We start from the raw sequence: 19,975 nt of genomic DNA on the forward strand, positions 1-19,975 counted from the left end.
TCCTCTCCTCCTTTCACCTGATCCCCTTGCTCTATTCTACTGGTCTCCCTTCTATTACTATTTTTTAATTTATACATCTAATTATATATAAACACAGATTTCATGTGGTTTATTCATACATGGACATAGCTTAATAGGTTAGACTTGTTCAGAACAATTTTAACTAAAAACTGTAAAAACCAATTTATGATTTGTATCCACATCTCTATGTCATGAACTATAAACCAGTCAAAACACCTCTAAAAATGGGCTGAAGTAAAAGAATCTCTTTTGATCACTAAGGTGAAAAAAATAGGCTTCCAACCAAAATTTTATTAAGGTTCCCATGAAGTAGGAACAATGAGAATAAACTATGAAGTAGGATTATAAGTAATGCTTCCTCCAAATTGAAATTCTGATAGCAAAAACAAAGACAGATAAGAATAAGAAAAGAAATGATGGTGCACTTGACTGTTAATGAATTTCTAAGGAAAAGAGAAAAACCAAAAGAGAATTTATTGGATCATTCAGAGGAAAAAACTATGAGATTCCATATAAAGTTTACACAAAGGCAGAGCCTAGGCAAAGAGCAAACAGACATTTCTTAAGAGTTAAATGTATTTTTAAAATTGGAAAGAAAAAATAAATAAAAACGGAAAGAAATGGATGGAAGAATGAAGAAAAGAAAGTACAAAGAGAGATGGTCAGTTAGACGGAAATTTATGATAAAGAGGAAGAGCTGGCAAAATGGGAGTTTGTTTAAATGTTTAAACCTTTTTTATTGGTGCATTATGATTATAAATAATAGTGGAATTCATTAAGACATATTTTTACATGCTAAAGGTGCCATCTTAAAAGCTCCAGAGCCCAAAAATATTTTCTATTAGCATCCAGGACTAGAGTAGTATTCCTTTAGCTTAACACATCACAGGCCCTAGACTTACAGTGCTAAAGGTTAAGCTATGACACACAGATAAGTAAGTTAGCAGATGGCTTTCCTCAGCTGAGATTTTACCCATGCAAGATGTAAGAATTCTCTAATTCGGGTGTGTGATTCCTTTCAAGCCTGAGTCATTACCTGCAGAGGATTAGCTTGGATGGGTTGCCGCTAGTGACAGGTTATGAGCAGAAGGGCTGTCACTCGTTTGACAGGAATGACAACTAGAACTAAGAAAAGGGGAAGTGGAACTGAACACAAATTTTAACCACTTTATAATCCCTTAAAGAACAAAGAGAAAATAATACAAATAGGAAATACTGGCATACCTGGAAACTTGCTCAGCTCTTGTGTTTGAGTCTTCAGAACTTGTGAGTACTAAGTATCCATCTCTGGGTGACAGTCTCTGAATGGCTTCCAGAGGGAGATGCTGGGCTATGAGCACTTGGTTACTTTAAGGCATCCCCCACCCTCACGAAAGAGTGCATCCCCTCCTAAGATCATTTCCAGCAGGGGTGATGCTACTCTGAGATTTCTAGTTCTGTCTTCATTGGTATGGAATTGGGCAACATTTTATAATTGCCTCATGAGAACTTTATATTTTAAATTGGGGGTAAAAAAAAGAGATGTCCATTATCCCTAATTAATAATTAAGCTAAAAGAAAACACAATTATATCCTGACTCAGTTCCTTTCTTTTGTTTTTTTTCATCCAGGACATGTCAGTTCTTCCCCAATTAACTAGGTTTTAAAATTCATTTATTTCCTGGATTACCTACTTTTTATTAACTTAATAATACAAAAGCTCTCCTTTGCCAAAAGAAAATCTTTCATCCTTTTAATTCATCCTCCATGGGTACAAAGAAGTTGCCAGCAACTCTCTCAGATATTTATCTGAGAGATATTTATCTGAGTTTAATATCCTTAAACCTGATAAAATCAAATAAAGATCACTCGTCTGTAACCTCCAGTTTTATTTATCTCAGTCCCCTTAGGTTTTTTTCATAGGATCCATCTTCTCTCCCTTTGTCACTCTTGCCTATTCGCCCCATTTCACCACCAAACCTCTCATTGAATTGACTTAGGAAAAAATTATAATAAATGTATTAAAAACATAAACAAGAACCAGAAGATTGAAATCCTGGCTGTTAAACCCTGCACTTATAGTTTCCAACTTTTTTCTCCATTTTTTCATCACCTAATTTTAACTAATACTACATTATTTTACTTTGGGGTGAGTTAGGTCCCTCAACGTTTTTCTTCTAAGCAAGTTTTCAGTCACTCTTTCTCCATCTTGATTTTATTTTTTAAAATTGTACTTGTCTATAGTACTTCATGAACTTTCTCCTCTTTATGTCTTAGCTCTCCTCTAAAGAAAAGCAAAGCAGACAACAAGCTTGTTAGGAAGACGATAAGCATATTTGTCCTTATGTTCAATGCTAATATGATTTCCTAAAGATCCCTGGTATGGTTAACAACTTAACCTTCATCCTCGTCCTATCCTGAACCAAGACATGGGGACTTCCCCTCTGCCACCAACCATCAGCTGCACCTTTGGATCTCCAAATCACTTCCAAATCCGAGTTTAAAATCAAGCTTACTTCTCATATCCACAATCGTTCATATTTATTTTTCTGCTCTGATCATCATCTTGCCCGCCTCCACCACCACCTGCTTCTGCCTGCCCCCAACTTAGTTGATGTGTGCAAAGAGTAAGCTGTTACCTGAGTCTTCCTTAGTACTGAAGTTAAAATAGTTTAACATCTTCCTGTCTTGATCATGCCAAGCGTTCTTCACAGCTCTTCATGGACTGTTATCTCAATGACATGAAGTGTATCAAATGTATAAATGAAAAATTGCTCATTAACTGCACTGGAGGCCAGTGACCGAACTAAGCCATAATGACCTGGTACTGCAAAACTAAAGTCAATTAGTCAAGGAAATTGTCTCCTAAAAATGTATTCACATGATCAAGGCAACAAGGGGAAATGCTGATAATGGGTCACAGGAGGGGAAGATGACTCTGGAATCTTTAAAAAAAATCAATCTCTACCACTTTCTTTGCCAGTTTAAGTCTTTGCATAATGAATTAAAACATCTCCAGGTAATCTGATTATATTCATTTCCCAAGAGATTTATAGAAATCATGTGAGGCATCCTCACAAATGTCAATTTTCTCTATGCATAAATAAACTAAACAAGTGAAAGAATAAATTACCAAAAAGTTAACTTAAAACTATCTTGTGACTTTTATTTAATTACAAACTTTACAATTGTCATAAGCATTTTGAATATGCAGGCTTTATCTAACTCATATTCACTTCAAAAGAAATTTATGCAGTTTCCTGCAGTCAAAGGAACCTAACATAGTTGATGAATTTAACAAAGGGATCCGGTTGTCAAAATAATTCCATTGTCCCTTGATTATTCTTGCCATTTGGAAACAGAAATAATATAAATAAAGGTTGACTTTGAAATATTAAAAGGAAGTTACAGGACTTATTCTTTTTTTATTTTTTATTGACATAATTTTTCATCTTTATGGGGCACAATGTAATGTCTTAATACATTTATAAGTGGTGTAAGGATCAACTCAAAGTATTTAGGTTATCCATCACCTTAAACATTTATCACTGCTTCATGTTCAGAGGATTAAGGTAATCATATTTTTCTATTGAGGTCTCATTATATGCATTGATTTATAAAGTGCTCTCTCTCTTTATTTATTTATTTATTTATTATTTTTTTACTTGTTTGTTATCCTTAATCTCATTGCCCATTACCAATCCCTTTCTCTCAAAGCTAACCAGTCTGGTGTTTTAAAAGTATGCCCTATTGTCTTGTGTGTTATTATGAGACATGTATTGTTTTGTATTGATGTACATATACAATAATCTTATTCATCTCATTTGAATTCTTTTTTTCCTCTTAGTCCACGTTGCTCTGTGTACACCTCTACTGAATAGCACTCCAAGGTGGGTCTGCAACCCTTCTATATGTCTGATTACCCACATTATCTCCAAGTTTTTCAGGGTCACTGCAATATGATTTTGGAAGAATTGGATGACCGCCTCCAACTTCAGCCCACACATCCCAATAATGTTACTGTTGTTTCCTGGAGCACACCAGGAAAATGATACTTGTCAAAATTCTTTTTTTTATTGTAAACTAATGGGATACATGTTGTTTCTCTGTTTGTACATGGAGTCAAGGCATACCATTTGTGTAATCATAAATTTACATAGGGTAATGTTGTTTGATTCATTCTGTTATTTTATCCCTTTCCCACCACCCCTCCCACCCCTCTTTTCCCTCTATACAGTCCTTCCTTCCTCCATTCTTGCCCCACTCCCTAACCCTAACTCTAACCCTAACACTAACCCCTCCCACCCCCCATTATGTATAATCATCCACTTATTAGCAATATCATTTGTCCTTTGGTTTTTTGAGATTGGCTTATCTCACTTAGCATGATATTCTCCAATTTCATCCATTTGCCTGCAAATGCCATAATTTTATCATTTTTTATGGCTGAGTAATATTCCATTGTATATATATACCACAGTTTCTTTATCCATTCATCAATTGAAGGACATCTAGGTTGGTTCCAGAATCTGGCTATTGTGAACTGAGCAGCTATGAACATTTATGTGGCTGTATCTCTGTAGTATGCTGATTTTAAGTCCTTTGGGTATAGGCCAAGGAGTGGGATAGCTGGGATCAAATGGTGGTTCCATTCCAAGTTTTCTAAGGAATCTCCACAATGCTTTCCAGAGTGGCTGTACTAAATTGCAGCACCACCAGCAATGTATGAGTGTACCTTTCACCCCACATCCTCGCCAACACCTGTTGTTGCTTGTATTCTTGATAATCGCCATTCTAATTGGGGAGAGATGGAATCTTAGGGTGGTTTTGATTTGTATTTCTCTTATTACTAGAGAAGTTGAACATTTTTCCATATGTTTGTTGATTGCTTGTAGATCTTCTGTGAAGTGTCTATTTATTTCCTTAGACCATTTGTCGATTGGATTATTTACATTCTTGGTGTAGAGTTTTTTGAGTTCTATATAGATTCTGGAGATTAGTGCTCTATCTGAAGTATGATTGGCAAAGATTTTCTCCCACTCTGTAGGCTCTTTCTTCGCATTGCCGATAGTTTCCTTTGCTAAGAGAAAGCTTTTCAGTTTGAATCTATACCAGTTATTGATTCTTGCTTTTATTTCTTGTGCTATGGGAGTCCTGTTGAGGAAGTCTGGTCCTAAGCTGACATGTTGAAGCTATGGACCTACTTTTTCTTCTATAAGATGCAAGTTCTCTGGTCTGATTTCAAGGTCCTTAAATCATTTTGAGTTTAGTTTTGTGCATGGTGAGAGATATGGGTTTAGTTTCATTCTGTTGCATCTGGATTTCCATTCTCCAAGCACCATTTGTTGAAGAGGCTATCTTTTCTCCATTGCATATTTTTGGCCCCTTTGTCTAGTATGAGAAAATTGTATTTATTTAAGTTTGTGTCCGTGTCCTCTATTCTGTTCCATTGATCCACCTTTTTATTTTGGTACCAATACCATGCCGTTTTTGTTACTATTGCTTTGTAGTAGAGTTGAAGATCTGGTATTGCGATATCCCCTGCTTCACTCTTTCTGCCAAGGATTGCTTTAGCTATTATGGGTTTTTTATTCTTCCAGATGAATTTCATTATTGCTTGCTCTATTTCTGTAAGGTACATCATTGGGATTTTATTTGGAATTGCATTGAATCTGTATAGCACTTTTGGTAGTGTAGCCATTTTGACAATATTAATTCTTCCTATCCAAGAACATGGGAGATCTTTCCATCTTCTAAGGTTTGCTTTATTTTTTTTTCTTTAGTGTTCTGTAGTTCTCATTGTAGAGGTCTTTCACCTCTTTTGTGAGATTGATTCCCAAGTATTTTATTTTTTTCGATGCTATTGTGAATGGGGTAGTTTTCCTAATTTCTCTTTCTGAAGATTCATCACTTATGTATAAAACTGCATTAGATTTATGTGCATTGATCTTATATCCTGCTACTTTACTGAATTCACTTATGAATTCTAAAAGTTTTCTGGTGGAATTTCCTGGTTCCTCTAAGTATATATTCATATCATCAGCAAATAGTGATAGTTTGAGTTCTTCTTTTCCTATTCGTATCCCTTTAATTTCTTTGATCTAAATGCTCTGGCTAGAGTTTCCAGGACGATATTCAATAGAAGTGGTGAAAGAGGGCATCCCTGACTTGTTCCAGTTTTGAGGGGGAATGCTTTCACTTTTTCACCATTTAGAATGATATTAGCCATGGGCTTAGCATAGATGGCCTTTACAATGTTAAGGAATGTTCCCACTATCCCTATTTTTTCTGGTGTTTTGAGCATGAAGGGATGCTGTATTTTATCAAATGCTTTTTCTGCATCTATTGAAATAATCATGTGATTCTTGACTTTAAGTCTATTGATATAGTGAATGACATTTATTGATTTCCTGATGTTGAACCAACCTTGCATCCCTGGGATAAACCCACTTGATCATGGTGCACTATCTTTTTAATATGTTTGTGTATGCGATTTGCTAAAATTTTGTTGAGAATTTTTGCGTCGATGTTCATTAAGGATATTGGTCTGAAATTTTCTTTCCTCGATGTGTCTCTGTCTGGTTTAGGTATCAGGGTAATATTGGCTTCATAAAATGAGTTTGGCAGGATTCCCTCCTCTTCTATTTATGGAATACTTTGAGAGTATTAGAATGAGCTCTGTTTTAAAGGTTTTGTAGAACTCAGCTGAGAACCCATCTGGTCCCGGACTTTTCTTTGTTGGTAGGCTTTTGATGACTTCTTCTATTTCATTATTTGAAATTGGTCTATTTAAATTGTGTATATCCTCCTGGTTCAGTTTAGGCAATTCATATGTCTCTAGAAACCTGTTGATGTCTTCAAAATTTTCTATTTTGTTGGAGTATAGATTTTCAAAATAGCTTCTAATTATATTTTGTATTTCAATCGTGTCTGTTGTGATATTTCCTTGTTCATTCTGAATTTTAGTGATTTGGGTTTTCTCTCGTCTTCTCTTGTTAGTGTGGCTAAGGTTTATCAATTTTGTTTATTTTTTCGAAGAACCAATTATTTATTTTGTCAACTTTTTGTATTGTTTCTTTTGTTTCAATTTTGTTGATTTCAGCTCTGAGTTTAACTGTTTCCTGTCTTCTACTACTTTTGGTGTTGGTCTGTTCTTCTTTTTCTAGGGCTTTGAGCTGTACTTTTAGGTCTTTTATTTGTTGGGATTTACTTCTTTTATTAAATGCGCTCCATGAGATAAATTTTCCTGTAAGTACTGCTTTCATAGTGTCCCAGAGATTTTGATATGATGTTTCTTTGTTCTCATTTACCTCTAAGAATTTTTTAATTTCCTTCCTAATATCTTCTGTTATCCATTCATCATATAATAGCATACTGTTTAATCTCCAAGTGTTGGAGTAGTTTCTGTTTTTTACTCTTTCATTTATTTCTAACTTCAATCCATTATGATCTGATAGAATACAAGGTAGTGTCTCTATCTTCTTGTATTTGCTAACATTAGCTTTGGGGCATAATATATGGTCTATTTTAGAGAAGGATCCATGTGCTGCTGAGAAGAAAGTGTATTCACTCTTGGTTGGATGGTATATTCTATAAATGTCTATTATGTCTAAATTATTGATTGTGTTATTGAGATCTATGGTTTCTTTGTTCAATTTTTGTTTGGAAGTCTGTCCAGTGGTGAGAGAGGCGTGTTAAAATCACCTAGTATTATTGTGTTATGGTCTATTTGGTTTCTAAAATTGAGAAGGATTTGTTTCACACACATGCATGAACCACTGTTTGGGGCATAGATGTTTATGATTGTTATATCTTACTGATTTATGCTTCCCTTAAGCAGTATGAAATGTCCTTCTTTATCCTTTCTGACTAACTTTGTCTTGAAGTCCACATTATCTGAAATGAGGATGGATACTCCAGCTTTTTTCCTGAGTCCATGTGCATGGTATGTTTTTCCCCATCCTTTCACCTTTAGTCTATGGGTATCTCTTTCTAAGAGATGAGTCTCTTGCAGGCAACATATTATTGGATCTTTCTTTTTAATCCAATCTGCCAGTCTGTCTTTTGATTGATGAATTCAGGCCATTAACATTCATGGTTATTATTGAGATATGATTTGTATTCCCGGTCATTTGGTTCTTTTTTTAAATTTTATTTATTTATTTATTTTTTTGACACAACTTGGTTCCTCCTTTATTTGACAGTTACTTTAGGATAATTCCTCCCTTTGCTGACTTGCTTCTCTGTTTTTCATCTCTTCCTCATGGAACATTTTGCTGAGTATGTTCTGTAATGCTGGCTTTCTCTTTGCAAATTCTTTTAGCTTTTGTTTATCATGGAATGATTTTATTTCATCGTCAAATTTGAAGGTAAGTTTTACTGGGTATAAGATTCTTGGTTGGCATCCATTTTCTTTCAGAGCTTGAAAAATGTTGTTCCAGGCCCTTCTAGCTTTTAGGGTCTGGAGTGAAAAATCTGCTGATATCCGTATTGGTTTCCCCTTGAATGTAATTTGGTTCTTTTCTCTCACAGCCTTTAAAATTCTGTCTTTATTTTGTATGTTAGGTATTTTCATTATAATGTGCCTTGGTGTGGGTCTGTTGTAATTTTGTGTATTTGGAGTCCTATATGCCTCTTGAACTTGATTTTCCATTTCATTCTTCAGGTTTGGGAAATTTTCTGATATTATTTCATCGAATAAATTGTTCATTCCTCTTGTTTGTTTCTCTAAGCCTTCCTCAATCCCAATAATTCTCAAATTTGGCCTTTTCATGATATCCCATAATTCTTGTAGATTCTGTTCATGATTTCTTACCATCTTCTCTATTTGTTCAACTTTGTTTTCAAGGTTAAATATTTTGTCTTCAATATCTGAGGTTCTGTCTTCCAGGTGTTCTATCCTATTGGTTATGCTTTCTATGGAGTTCTTAATTTGGTTTATTGTTTCCTTCATTTCAAGGATTTCTGTTTGTTTTTTTTTTCAATATCTCTAACTCTTTATTGAAATGATCTTTTGCTTCCTGTATTTGCTTTAAGTGTCGATTGGTGCGATCATTCAATGCCTGCATTTGCTCTTTCATCTCATCATTCAATGCCTGCATTTGCTCTTTCATCTCATCGTTTGCTTCCCTGATCATTTTAATTATGTACATTCTGAACTCCCTTTCTGACATTTCTTCTGCCATGCTGTCATTGGATTTTATTGATGTAACATCTAGATTTGTTTGGGGCATTTTCTTCCATTGTTTTCTCATATTGTTCAGTAATCAGTGGATCATTAAGATATTGCAGATTTCCTCTATTGACTTATAATGTCCCTGAAGATTTCTAGTATATCCCTTCTTAGCCTTCAGTAGCCTGCAGTCTTGGAGGAAGTTGATAATGCAGTGCTCCACTAGGAAGCTGCCTCTCTAGAGGTGGTGACTCTCAGGTGGGGTATATTCCCTGATAGTGGGCAGAGGAGCCTCCACTTGTTGACCAATGGTCATCCAAAGGGGAACTAGGCTGCGGGCTGAGGCAAGGCCTGTTTGAGCCTGTGTCTCTGGTTTTACCGTCCTTGTGGGAAAACCTCACCCGGCAGGGAAGACTCACCCGGTGGGGAGGTCTCGCTGGTCAGTTCCCCTCCTAGAGGTTCCCCTCAATCTACAACTACTGCCTGGGCTGGGCTGTCTTCCTCTGCAACGTTCCCAGTGGCCCCGGACCTACCTCCTGGGCCTGGGAGCCTCATCCTTCGCAGTCGAGTCTCCTTAGTTTGCCCCTCCTCAGAGAATCTGCTCGCAGTCCTGTAACCTTTGCTCTGCCCATAAGCGTGTCTCTGTGCAGTTCTTCCACCAAGAAGCCACCTAGGTCCTGGGACCCTGCTCTGCACCTAATCGCCTGGCTAGCGGCCCCTCCTCTGAGACACCACCTAGAGCCCCATACAACAGCTCCGAGTCCCAGAGACCCGCCACACACACACCAGACAGCCGCCCGGTGTTCTGACGCAGTCACTAGGAGTCCAAGCAACTCACTTCACGTCTCCTCCTCCCGCCAACTGCCCGTAGCCCTAGGCAGTCACTCCGAGTCCAAGTGACCTGCCTTGTTCCTCCTCCTCCTCAGGGTAGCCCCCCGGGTGTTCAGGAGTGGTCACTTTGAGTCCAAACAACTCACCACTGGTCTCCTCCTCTGAGCAGCCACCCGGAGCTCTCATGCAGTCACTCCTACACCAAGCGACCCACGGCAGTTCTCCTCTTCCTCCGGGCAGCCCCCAGGTGTTCAGAAGCGGTCGCTCTCAGTCTAAACAGCTCGCCACGCATCTCTTCCTCTGGCAACCTCCTGTAGCTCTGGTGTAGCCCCTCCGAGTCCAAGTGACCCTCCGTGCTCTTCCTCCTCTTCCTCCGGCAGCTCCCCCGTGTTCAGAAGAGATCACTCTGAGTCCAAACAGCTTGCCACACAGCTCCTCCTCAGGCAGCCGCCCGGAGCCCCAGTGGTTGCTCCGAGTCCAAGCGCTGTAGCGCTGTGCTGAGCCGCCTCCTCTACGATGTTCCCAGTTGTCCGTGTTTACCGCTCCAGCCAAAATTCTTAAACACTTATATGCTGGTTAGAATAGTCACTTTCATGAGTCCCTTAGAGTTTCACCTATCCCCAAGTTCTTTTCCCAAAAGTCCTTATGAGTCAACAAATAAAAGTTAGTGCCTAGAACAGCAGGAGTTCTCAGGACGGCTCCAACTCTTTGCCAGCATCTGTTCTGAGAGGTCCTTGTCTGTTCCTGCCATTGTCTCCTCTTTTGCATATCACACTTGCTCTATAATAAAAGCAAAGCTGCAATGATTACCTTTATGAATGTCTCCCTGAGGATCCGCAGTGACTTCTGTTGTGTATTTCAGAGCACTATGAGGCTTTGACCCTTTGAACCAGTGATCATTATTTTATTAATCACTATTTTATCACATAGAAACAATAATATGAATAATGCAAATGACTGATCTAAATTGGTGATCAAATTCCAGCCTTAGAAATAATATCATGGGGGGAAATATCATCTTCCTCCCCCATTGTCCTTAATCCCAGTGTAAGGGCACAGAGAGCAGTCATTAATTCATCCATGTGACCATGCTAACACTTACAGGTCAAAGATTTGTGACAGAGTAAGCAAATGCCCACTCAAATATAATTAGGCTCGAGGGTCTGGGCAAAATATAGGGGGACCAGGAACTGGCCAAGGTGATTACAGAGCCAAAGATACTTCAGTAAGGATTTCTGGGGGAAACTAACAGTCAATAGTCAAGAGATTCAAGTATCAATTCTAAAGGCATGGAACTAGGAAACTCAAAAAGAGAAAGGCCAAGAGTTCCATCTGGATAGGAGCAAAAAGTAACTGAGTAAAGAAGAAGCAAGAGAAGAGGATCAGGAGCATTCATGTATCCAGTATGCCTGCCTTTACAATCAGACCAAAGAGGGTTGGAGTTGAAATAAACCCTTGTTTATACCCCAAGAAATATCTAAGTGATAGATGCAGAAATCATAATGAACCTTCATCAAACTCAAAAGTAACCTGTGGGGGAAGGACTACTTACCAGGAAGAAAGAATGCAGATGCCATAAGTAACACCTAAGAAGTCACCTCACTTTTGTTAAGATCAGATAATAACGCAACAGGGCAACTTTACATCGCTAGTGATTTCATGTGGATATTATTTCCCAAAATCATGTGATAAGAAGCTCTCTTTACCTCTTGGGCCTTCCTTACAAAAACTCATGTTTTGGGAAACATGAGGAAAACTTCAGACATGCTCAAAATAAGGGACATCCTACAAAATACCCAACTAATATTCTTCAAAGGTATCACAGTCATGAAAAACAAAATAAGACTAAGAAATTCTCAAAACCAGAGGAGACTAAGAAGACATGATAACTACCTATAATGTGATATCCAGGATTGAATTTTGGAATAGAAAACAGACGTTAAAGGAAAACCGGTAAAATCTGAATAGAGTCTTGACTTCGGTTAACAGTAATGCATCAGGGTTACTTTCTCAGTTTGAGGAAAAAGTAAAATGATAACGTTAGGGGAATCCACTCTACCAACTTTGCACTATTTTTGTAAATCTAAGTTTATTCCAAAATAAGACCAGTAGAGGAGAGGAAGGGCAGTAAGCAGAGGGAGGAGGAGAGGAAAAAAGGAGGCACTGGGGCTGAAATGAACTTCCATACACGTATGATTGTGTCAGAATGAACCCAACTATTATGTATAATTATTTGTTCAACTTTAATGCACTAATAAAAGCATTAAAAGGTCTTATTTTAAAATAGAATAAGAAAAAAGAAATGTAAAACAGAACTAAAAATATCTATTAGCAAAAATCAAGTGAAAATCATGCTTGAACATTTATTGAAATTCTGCTACTTGACAGACATTTAATGTACGAAATGGATAATATATGGTGTATGTCAGTGAAAAATTAACAACCCAGTTGCACCATACTTACCAACTAAGGAAACATGTTCTCAAATGATAGAAGACAGCAAAAGAACAGTAGTCTGTCAAACTATATTCTAAATTTGGACCTTTTATATACTAACATTTTTTTTTTTTTGTACCAGGGATTGAATCCGGGGCATTCAATGACTGAGCCATATCCCCAGCCCATTTTCATTTTTTATTTTGAAACAGGTCTCACTAAATTGCTGAGGCTGGCTTCAAACTCATGATCCTCCTACCTCAACCTCCAGAGCCACTGGGATTACAGGCATGTGCCACTGGGCCTGGCCCATACATTACTTTTAAGATCTTGAGCTAAGTACTTAATTTTCCAGTAGCTGAACTTCCTAAAATGTGAAAACTCTGAGATGATGTATAATTTACTTTAAAAAAGCTTTATGATCTATAGTAAGTTTAATGCTTTTCTAAGTAACTGCATGTCTGCATGTAATCTTTCAGCTCTATGGTATGTATCTTATCTATGATGCAGAGGAACTGGGACTCTGTCAACTTTCTTTTTTCCCAGCTCTTCCTTTTTTAAGCTGTACCCTTAGAGGGTGATAGAGTGCTATTGCAAGACTGGAAGCAGAAGGGACTTGCTCCTTCCTGTTGGCTTCCAGAGCACTTCCTCTCTGCTGTGCCCCTGAGATTCACCCAACCAAACACTTCACCTTAGCAGCCTTGGTTCCTTTTTAAAGCAGTAGATGAATTTAGTTGCAGTTTTTCCAGTGTAAGAGGAACACATCCCACAGCCTCCTCAAGAATACCCACACCAGCCAGAGGCACCTCTGCCTCAGGCCTATGTCCTGTCCCATAGGCCCTCCTTTAAACAGAGACATCTGCACCAGCAGATAGCATCCACTCCTCAGATAGTTGAGTCTCATATCTGGAGTCCCTTCCCTCAAGGATTTAATAGTTTGGGGGCTTTGAGTTAAAATAATCTAAAACTTAGCATACTATAGTAATGCAGCCACATCAATGTTTATAGCAGCTCAATTCACAATAGCTAGATTGTGGAACAAACCAAGATGCCCTTCAACAGATGAATGGATAAAGAAACTGTGGTATATACACAAAGGAATATTATTCAGCCATAAAGAAGAATAAAATTATGGTATTTGCAGATAAATGGATGGAATTGGAGAATGTCATGCTAAATCAAAAAAACCAAAGGCCAAATGTTTTCCCTGATAAGTGGATGATGATATATAATGGGAGTGGAGAGTGGGGGTAAGAGAAGAATGGAGAAACTTTAGATTAGGAAGAGGGAAATGAGAGGGGGGAAGGGGCGGGAGTTTGAAAGATGGTGGAAAGAGACAGACATCATTACCCTATGTACATGTATGATTACACAAATGGTGTGAATCTACATCGTGCACAACCAAGAAATAAAAAGTTGTACCCCATTTGTGTATACTGAATCAAAATGCAGTCTGTAAAAATTTTTTAAATTTTAAAAATAAGGCAAAAGTTGCTTACTACAAATGCTACATCTAAGACTTTAGAGTTCCTTCTTTTTCAAATAACCACTTAACTGTCAGAGACAAAATTACATCAAATTTTGTTTAAAGCTGTGATTGGGTTTTATTTGTGATTCTAGAATCGGGTGACACCTCATTCTATCCAGTAGAATAGATGTCTGATGAGCTGAGCAGAGGAAGTTGGTTTTACAAGCAGCAAAAGGCTAGAAGAAATCAGAATCAAAGACAAAAAGTAGAGTTATTTCCCTTACAGGATTAGAACTGAGGGCATTTCCTTGTTACACTGATTCAGGTTATTTGCAATCTCCTGGGTTGGGTTCAGTTTGGTTTGGTTTGAAAACAGGCCCATTTCAAAGTTAGGTTTAATTGCATGGCACTGAGTACTATGAGTCCTTTCTGGTTTGGTCTGTCTGCTGGGGCCTAGTGTAGGCAGCTAGTCCAAAACAATGGCTTCCCACAAATATCATGTAGTACAATATTATACTTGGTTAACAACCCTTTACATCAAAATTTCTCTTTTCAAAAAAATTGGTATGGGTCTGCCTCCTTACCGGACCTTAAAAAAATCAGTTTCACAAATAAACAGCTCACAAGTAATAAACTGAAGAGATGAAAACAAATTAGCTAAATAGTAAGATAAATCAGAGTCAGTAAAAATTAATATTTATATTTACAGTAAGATCATTTACTTAAAATGGAAAGAATATAAAATAGATAATAAGCTACATACTGACTCTAAAAATAGATCCTTTAACATTTATAGTAACTCTGTTTGCCCTTATATACAGATAAGCCCATTAGTGAGATGAAGTAGCCACAACCGTTCATCTTCCAGTCTGTTTATAAGGCAGTTAGCAGACTGATATCACAATTAGATATGGGCAGAAAGCAAAAGACAGAGCACAATACAAATTAGTAAATGGTGGCATTCTAGTTAAATTTAACACAGCTTACATAACACATGTTCATCTGAAATTCAAGTATACTTGGTTTTTTCATATAACATCAATATATTTAGGAAATTTCATTATAATTTACAAACTGAGTGCATAGTCTTCTCATTGCCACCTTCATCTCTTTATTTCTAAAAGTGTAGATGAATGGGTTTAGAAAAGGAGTAATAACTGCATCAAAAATGGCAAGGAATTTATCCAGATGTGATGTGGGAAATGGCCACATGTAGAAAAAGATTAACGGCCCAAAGAACAAAACCACCACAGTGACATGAGCTGACAGAGTGGAAAGGGCCTTGGATAAACCACCCAAAGATTTTTTTCGAACAGTCACCAAAATAAAGACATAAGAGATGATCAGAATTAAAAAGGAGGCCACAGAAATAAAACCACTGTTGGCAGTTACCATGAATCCCAGTGTATGGGTCTCTATGCAAGCAAGTTTTATAAATCGAGGAAGGTCACAAAAAAAACTATCTAATTCATTTGGCCCACAGAAGGGCAAGTCTACAACAAAGGCCAACTGAGTCACTGAATGAATAAAGCCAATAATCCAGGAAGCAACTAGAAACAAAATGCACCTCCGTGGGCTCATGATGGTCAGGTAGTGGAGAGGTTTACATATGGCCACATATCTGTCAAAGGCCATGGCGATGAGCAGCACCATCTCAGTGCCCCCAACTGCATGGATAAAGAAGATCTGAACTATACAGCCTCCAAAGGAGATGGTTTTGTGCTTTCTGAAAATGTCATAGACCATCTTGGGAGCTGTAGAGGAGCAAAATATCAAATCAATGATGGAAAGGTTGGCTAGCAGGAAGTACATGGGGGACTGTAAATGAGGGTCAGCGGTCACAGCACAATGAGAAGGTTTCCCATCAGACTTGCTACATAGAACACACAGGAAAAGAGGAAGAGGAAGAGCTGGGTTGCCCATGAATTGGAGAGTCCAAGGAACACAAACTCAGACACCACAGAGTGGTTGGCTTCATCCATTGCCTCTGTCAGCAGTAATGTCGCTCATGTTCCCTGAAAGAGGAAAGGAGACACTCTTAGGACAAATGACACTGATCTTGGTGAAATCATGGGCAATTCAAAAGTTGTCAGAAAACCAGACAATGGTTAATTTATTCATCTGGAGACAATTTTAATCATAAAGCAATTCATATTCCTCTGTTATGTATTTTATTGCCAAAAATATATTGCACAGAATAACTAATTCCACTTATTTTGGATGGAAACTTCCATTGTGTTTTTAAGTATTATTTTATAGTCATAGCTCATATAAAAATACAAATGAAAATCTTTTTATATATTAACTATGTGAAATACTTAAGTGACAGTGGGTTTCCTAACTTGGATATTCCTCAATATATTAATACCATATGTATAACCATTGTCCCAGGTTCTTTCAAAATCCTTGTATGCATTTTTAAAGTCATAAATTTCCCTCATTTTTAAGATGTAAATTTCCCTTTGGAGATGTAAATCACCCTTATTTGTAAAGTGGACAAAGTGAGTTATTTTAGAAGAGAGTGCTAAATTCAAGAGCAGAGGATGGCAGATGGTGGCACTCACCGTGGAGAAACTGATGCAATTATAGGGACTGTGGAGGAGATCCTGACTAAGGGTCGGGGGAGGAAAAATGTGAGCTATCAAGTAAAAGAGGCAACCAGAATGACAGTAGTGAGTCACAAATCCAAGTGAAGGAGAACAAGAGTGAATACAAAAATGTTAGAAGTGTTAGAAATGTTCCTACATGTATTTAAAGATGTTTAATCTCATGAAATAAATGCATACTAAAATCGAAAGGTACTAAGATTTTTTCTTATTGGTTTGACAGCTATTTACACGTTTCACAAAATTCAGGGTATTGTGGGGCAGGGAGGAGAAAAGCAGTCTCATACCTGGTGATGGAAAAGCAAACTGGTAAAACATTTGCCAATTTGGAAACGCCTTCTGAATTATTACATGCTAGGGATACTTTAACTCAGCTGTTCTGCTTCCAAAAGGGGGAAATTTTTCTGAATATCTGTTTGTCTACGTGTGAACAAAGTGGGCAAAGAAATAGTGAGTATTTGTTATTTTTGCTCAAGTATTGTTTTTAAGAGCAAAACTTCGACAAAGCAATGTGTAGACAATGAGAGTAGGAAAATAACTTTCCATGGAGTGCTGTGCAGCCATTCATGACACTGAGGCAGACCTAATATACTTAGGGCAGACAGGAGAGAGGTCAGTAGTTTCCCACACTACAGTTTGCCTTGTGGTTTTAAAAATAAAATCAGACAAATAAAATAAATAGGTAGAAAATACCTAGGTCAACACAAAAAAGCCTGTTAACGGTAATTGTCTCTAAGGAATGGTATGAAGGAGAGAACTTTTACCTTTCATTCTGTGTCTATCTTAAATTTTGCAGTGAGCATATACCAATGTCATTCTTACAGCAAGGTAGATGTGTGTGAATTTTGAAATTACACCCTTCGTATCTTCAGAACGACCAAAGATATAACCATAACCTATCTTCGTTACCCCACTCCTCCTCACACCTCACACTCCAAGCTAAACAGGCCCCTCTTCACTGGCTGTGCTCCTGAATGGCTCTTCCCCCTCCCTCACACACGCCCCGCACACTGCAGCCTGCGTTTCCGCCATTCACTCGGCCTGCAACGCACTTGCCCTCATTGCACTTCTCTAGTTCTTCTTCTCTTCAACACCCCACCCAGCAAAATTCCTTCTTCCTCAAAGTCTTCTTTGTACCCTTACCTTTGTGTGCACCAAATGGACATCAATTTTTCATATATTTCTGTAACAAAACCAAAAACACTAATAATAGTAGTAGAGTTCTTAGTGCTCCTAAAAAGGACCCTTTGGAATTCCCTGTTACTGTAGATAATGGCTCTCCAATATGCCTTCAGACTTTCTCATAGCAGTATAAATGACAATCACATCATAAAAAGCAGCTTGGCTTAGAGTTAGATTCTTTTCATGGTGGTTATCATCAGAAACCTCCCCACTGAAGCAGTTGATCCAAGCAAGTGATTGAATTCTGAATTACTCCACTAGAATTTGAAAATTATTCTATCAATTCAAGCTCGATTCTAAACCTTTTTTAATTTTTACACAAAACCTATTTTTATCTTTAGAATTTCCATGCATATCACATTAACAAAGATTTTCAAATTAGATGAATTATTAGTGCTGATAAAAATTTGGAAAACAGGTTTGTATACTGGGTGGTTCTGCTTTCTAGCCAGTTTTCCATGTTCTACTTATATTGAAATCTTGAGGTCTCTAACTTTCCTATGTATATAAATGTATATACCACAGTGAATTTCACCTTTATATATGTCCATGAAAGTAGAGGAAAGGAAACAGGGGGAAGGGGAAGGAGAGTGAAAGGGGAAGTACTAGGACTGAATTAAAGCAAATATATTCCACGTTTGTATAATCATGTCCAAATGAACCCTTATGTTATGTGTAACTACAAATAACTAATTTAAAAATAATTTTTTAAAAACTTGATGTCTCTAGCTACCACACTTTGAGCCAGGCATGGTGGCACAGACCTGTAATCCCTGTGACTCAAGAGACCGAAGCAAAAGGATCTCGAGTTTAAGACTAGCCTGGGTAACATTGGAAGACTCCATCTCAAAAAGAGAAAAAAAAAATCTAAGTACCATACCTTGTATTAGTCCTCACTAAATGGTATCCCTTTTTAACACAGGCAGAATCACAGTTTGAATCTGAGCTTTCAATGAATATAGAGTGAAGTTGTCTATTTAGATCAGTAATATGAAAGGAAAATATGTTATTAGTAGGGATAAGCAACTAAAGCCCAATAGCCTTTGCAATGTCCTGAACCCCAGGATTATGTTTTAACACAGAGCACCCTTCTCTGCCCACACTCCCACTACTAAGAATAGAAGGAGGACAAAGAGAGATCTACTGGCAGTTGACTCTCTCCTCTGCTCAGGTCTGCTCATTCCTATGCAGGCCAGCATAAAGAGGAAATGAACTATGAATCACATGAACTTACCACCAATTGAGCAAAACTGATAATTCTAGAGTTTTTAAAAAGTTAAACAGTGTTTGGAGTCATTCAGATAAAGATGAGTAGTCCTGCACTTTCTAAACTTTGGTCTCAAGTTACTAAAAAAGTTTAGTTAAAACAAGACTTCCTGGGTAATACTAAAATTTGCAAGGAAGCATTTCAGTCTGATGATCATAGAAGTTCCTCCACTAGTCCACTAGTTTGCTCTTCCTGAGATGAGTAGAAAGAGTTCGGAACCTACTCAAACTATAAGAACAATATATGGGAACTGGAAACACAGCCACGTTCTTCAAAAATATTTGTTCTTACTGCTATCAATGCAGCAAGACTTGCAGACTGCTATGACCTAAATGACATTTTACTAGTAAATGTGAAATTCTTTTATTTTAGAATTAAGTAAAACAAACTATATGGAGGGAAATGATTCTGATGAAGCTACACAACTAGTTGGTGACAAATCCAGCATTAATATGTTTGACTCTTGGCCTCATCAGTCTAGGTTATTTCTCCTATACCATCTTCTTTTGCTATAATTGGTCTAACCTTCGCATCTTGTCTGTGACCCAAGAAACCATAAAATGCCAAATCTATAAAATTGTAAGAAGAGAGGATTTTGAAAGTTTCACCACAAAAAAAATGACAAATGTTTAAGGTAATGAATATGCTAATTATTCTGATTTAATCATTATACAAAGTAGACATGTATCAAAACATCACATTGTGATAATCTGTACAATTATGTCAATTAAATTTTTTTAAAAAGAAAACCAAAAGTGTATGTATGTGTGTGTTTCTTTAGTATTGTCCAAAGTTCATATTTATTCCAGCTAGACAGATCTTCCACTCTTATTCTTTTCCCAAAGATCTACGTGCATGACATCTGTGCAAACACCCCCAGAATAACCCCTGCAATATTGACCACAAAGTCATGACTTGAGTCTACTCATTCTTCAGTCTTCTACATTTCAAGTGTTGGTAAATCTGCTGTAATTCCCCTGTTAAATCAGAGTTCATTTTGTTCTTGAAATTTA

The 19,975-nt window shown here is 37.4% G+C and overlaps 1 pseudogene; it reads right to left on the reverse strand.

Moving 5' to 3' along the window:
• Window positions 1-14,954: 14,954 nt before the first annotated feature.
• On the reverse strand, window positions 14,955-15,901 carry LOC124977491 (olfactory receptor 4F6-like; annotated as a pseudogene).
• Window positions 15,902-19,975: the final 4,074 nt, after the last annotated feature.

Source organism: Sciurus carolinensis, chromosome 2 (genome assembly GCF_902686445.1).
Source record: "Sciurus carolinensis chromosome 2, mSciCar1.2, whole genome shotgun sequence".
NCBI lineage: Eukaryota > Metazoa > Chordata > Mammalia > Rodentia > Sciuridae > Sciurus > Sciurus carolinensis.